At 43.6% G+C, this 4,340-nt stretch overlaps 1 protein-coding gene across 1 annotated transcript in view; it reads right to left on the bottom strand.

The window, feature by feature from the left end:
* Nucleotides 1–324: 324 nt before the first annotated feature.
* Nucleotides 325–4,340, bottom strand: part of TMEM238 (transmembrane protein 238) — a 9,515-nt gene continuing 5,499 nt past the window's right edge. Inside the window, exon 2 of the mRNA XM_010839882.1 lies at nt 325–916. The gene's annotated coding sequence lies outside the window, so the exon portion shown is untranslated. The remainder of the gene's footprint in view (nt 917–4,340) is intronic.

Below are 4,340 nucleotides of genomic sequence, written 5' to 3'. Positions count from 1 at the left end.
CAGCCCAGCGTTTCTCATGATGTACACTGCATATAAGTTAAATAAGCAGGGTGACAATATACAGCCTTGACATGCTCCTTTTCCTATTTGGAACCAGTCTGTTGTTCCATGTCCAGTTCTAACTGTTGCTTCCTGACCTGCATACAGGTTTCTCAAGAGGCAGGTTAGGTGGTCTGGTATTCCCATCTGTTTCAGAATTTTCCACAGTTTATTGTGATCCACACAGTCAAAGGCTTTGGCATAGTCAATAAAGCAGAAATAGATGTTTTTCTGGAACTCTCTTGCTTTTTTGATGATCCAGCAGATGTTGGCAATTTGATCTCTGGTTCCTCTGCCTTTTCTAAAACCAGCTTGAACATCTGGAAGTTATCATTAATATACGCAATCAAATCAGCAGTTTTAAATCCTTGGGAAAAAGAGAAACTCCTGCTATTTAAAAAATGAACATACAAATTATAATACATTGATTGTACTAATCTTTCCGATAGCTTGATGAGGCCACACGATATCCTTAAAAAAGAAGCCACGTTTTTCAATGTCCATTTCTGTGGGATTTGTACTTATATCTTTACCCAAAGTGTGTGATGTTATTTTCCACTTAGAATGCTGGAATGCTTCCACAAGAGAAATCTATTTTAAAAATCAACTTATTTTAAAACAAAGTTCATTTGGCTGTTCAACAAACTGTTCATTGGCACAGTTTATTATAGCTTAAAATTCTGATAATGTCTTTATTATCTGAGGCTGGAATCTTCTCCCCAACCCTGAAATGTATACTTGGCAGAGGCAGTCTGGTTACGTTTGCTGGTCTAAGATAGGTCAGGACTCCGGGTGGAGGTTTCCAAAAATGAGGTTAAGGTAAGTATTTGTGCTTTTATAAACTTGGCGTTGAAATCTGAAGGAATACTGGTGGGTTCTGGAAAGAAAAAAGCAATTTTGAGATGAGAGTGGAACAAAAAAATTAAAGAGTTGTTGATTTTCATTCTCTCTGGAAGTAGAGCTTTAAATGGAGAACTAAGCCACAGACTGATCTGGGGTATTACAGCTCGTTATGACTAACAGGCTTAAGAAAAAAGCTCATTAATAACTACTGCTTGCAGGAAAAGTGTATAGTATACACCTTATAACAAATTATACATTAACTATATATCAATTCCAGCTTCTCCATTTATATGACATTGAAAAAATTACATAACCTTCCAAAATCAAATCTCCTTTCCTTAAAGTAGAGATAAGAGTGGTGCCTGTCTCTGTTGTGACAAATGAGATAAAGCCTGTAAGTTACTTGGCACAGGGGGTAATGTATGATGAACACCCAATAAATGCTGATGCTAGCTACTATTATTAACAAATGCCCCGTGTATGTGTATGTTGATTCTGAATTATACAAAATGGGAACACAAAGATGAATAAAACAATGGTGAATGAGATCCTCATGGTCTAGTGGAGAAGTGACTACTACTATATTAAAGAGGCAGTGAATCTGGGACTTCCCTGGGGGTTGAGAGGCTAAGACTCCATGTTCTCAAGTAGGGGGCCCAGAATCAATCCCTGGTCAGGGAACTAGATCTCACATGCCACAACTAGAGATCCCCTGCAGCCAAATAAATGTTGTGTTTTTTGTGTTTTTTTTTTTTTTAAAGAAGAAGAAAAGAGGCAATGAGTCATCTGAGGATCAAATCAAGATTTTTCTTTAAGCATTTTATGAATTATAGCATAATTTTTATTATTATTATTCTAGATCAGGGTTTCTTAACCTCATACTGATGATGTTGGATAGTTCTGTGCTGCGAAAGGGCTGGCCTGAGGATGAGATGGCTGGATGGCATCACTGACTCGATGGACGTGAGTCTGGGTGAACTCCGGGAGTTGGTGATGGACAGGGAGGCCTGGCGTGCTGCGATTCATGGGGTCGCAAAGAGTCGGACATGACTGAGCGACTGAACTGAACTGAGCAGTTTAGGGTCTGGCAGCACCTCTGGCCTCCACTCACCAGCTGCCAGCAGCACCTCTTCCCACTCTCCACATCTGCACTGCTGTGGGCTGTGGCTGCCAGCCTCCAAGACCAAACCCAGGCTTCAGTTTCTACTCCTGCTCTCCCCAGAGCTCCCAGGGCCTGCCTGTCTGGCCAGCGGTCTGCTCAGGGCCTGAACATTACCACCTGAACATTCTAAACTCCACTGTCGGCAGATGGCAGGCATCCAATGGTGGAATCGCAATCGGGGAGTCAGGAACTGGGCAGACCAGCTCTCCTCCAGCCAGCAGATGACCAGGAGATGGGCCAGCTTCTCCGAGAGGAGAGAATGGCACCCTGGGACCTGGGTGTCACTGGGGCAGAGTGAAGTACAGCATTTTGCCTGTGAACCTGACTGGCCAGGCCAGTCTCCCTCTGCCTTAAGCCAGCTGCTCTTGGTCAGGTGGATGATTCCAGCTGAGGCAACTGGAGTCAAAGCAGCTGTACAACCCACCGCCCAGTGAGTAGGAATGGGGGTGGGGGTGGGCGGGAGCAGTTACTCTCTTGTTATATAAGCAGCCACGTAATAGCCCAGATTTTCCCTTTTGACTCACCGAGCCTAAAATATTTATCATCTGGGCTTTTATAGAAAAAAATATTGCTAGCCTCCATTTTATTTTATTTATTTATTTTTCACCGCATGGCATGTAGGACCTCAGTTCCCTGACCAGGGATCAAACCTGGGCCCCCTGCATTGTAAGCGTGGAGCCTTAACCACTGGCCCACCAGGGAAGTCTCAGCTCCGTGTTAGATAAGCACTCATCTTACTGTCAATACAGAAAAATGTATCAAAACGGTGTCATGCTCCCTGATGGTATCATGAGACAGGAAGACAAGAGCATAGCCATTTTGGAAAAGGACCGGGAAGGGCCTTGAGAAAAACAGGCCTTGTGAGCTAAGAACAAAGGCCCCAGGGGTCTGGGGCCCAGAGACAAAAAACAGGGACCGGAAGGAACGAAAGATTAACTTTATCTCTGTTACACTAAGGAGTATACCTAGTTGCCACAAGACAAGAATCTCAACTATAAATTGTAACCTTATCTGTTCCTGTGCTTTCCTACAGAAAATTCTCATGCATTTCTTCCCCCTCACAGAAGCACTCCCTATTGCTGATAGCCATCACGGAGCCACCTGCTGATAATCAAAGAAGGTTGACAATTTCTGGAAGTCTTCAGTGCTCTATCAGACAAACCCTCCCTTTTGTCCTAAAAGCAACTCACCCTTTCTACTCCAGGAGCTGAGAGTTTTGTTTTGTAGTTGTGTGTTTTTTTCGTTGCCACTTTTTCCTTTGTGCACAAGCTATCTCTTTTAATAAAAAGCTTTTCTTGGGACTTCCCTGGTGGTACAGTGGATAAGAATCCACCCGCCAATGCAAGGGACATAGGTTCGATCCCCAGTCCAGGAAGATTCCACATGACATGGAGCAACTAAGCCCATGAGCCACAATTGCTGAAGCCCCCACACCCAAGAGCCTGTGCTCTGCAACAAGAGAAGCCACTGCAATAAGAAACCCGTGCACAACTAGAGAGGGACCCCCACTTGTTGCAGCTAGAGAAAGCCTGCACACAGCAACGAAGACCCAGCACAGCCAAAATATAAATACATACAAAAATAAGTAAATAAATTATATATATATATATAAAAGCTTTTGTTGCCTAAGCTTTCCTTTCCTTGGGGAAACGATACTCATTTCTATGGTAGTACTGTCCAAGAAGCTAGAAAGGGCCTGGCAATAACCTTTGTAGCCAAAGTAAAGTGTTATGCCCAAGTAAATAAACACCTGATGAATACCCATGGAGCCTACACTCTAGTTAGAAACTGTTGCTAACATCAAAGAGGGCTATTTTCAGCTTAGAACTAACCGGGAGAGAATTCAGCAATTATTCGCTAATTATTGGCCTACTGCCATTACTTTATAACAGAGCACACAGGTAGAATTACGAACGTAATTACCCTTCTTAAAAAGCCAGCAAGGGGACTTCCTGGTGGTACGGTGGATAAGAATCCACCTGCCAATGCAGGAGAAACCGGTTCAATCCCTGGTGCGGGAAGATCCCACAAGCCACGGAGCAACAAAGCCCTTGCGCCTACAGCCTGCGCTCTGCAACAAGACAAGCCACTGCAATGAGAAGCCTGTGCGCTGCAATGAAGAGTAGCTCCTGCTTGCTGCAACAAGAGAGAGCCCGTGTAGGGCAACAAAGACCCAGAACAACCAAAAATAAATAAGCAGTTTTTAAAAAAGAAGGCCTGCAAAGATTTCTCACTTTCTCACCCCTCAATTTTGGAGTCCCAGGCACTCTTTTTCATGGTAAAGACTGCTTTATTG

This window comes from Bison bison, unplaced genomic scaffold (assembly GCF_000754665.1).
Source record: "Bison bison bison isolate TAMUID 2011002044 unplaced genomic scaffold, Bison_UMD1.0 scf7180017864135, whole genome shotgun sequence".
Lineage (NCBI taxonomy): Eukaryota > Metazoa > Chordata > Mammalia > Artiodactyla > Bovidae > Bison > Bison bison.
This window is presented reverse-complemented; position numbering and strand designations above follow the sequence as displayed.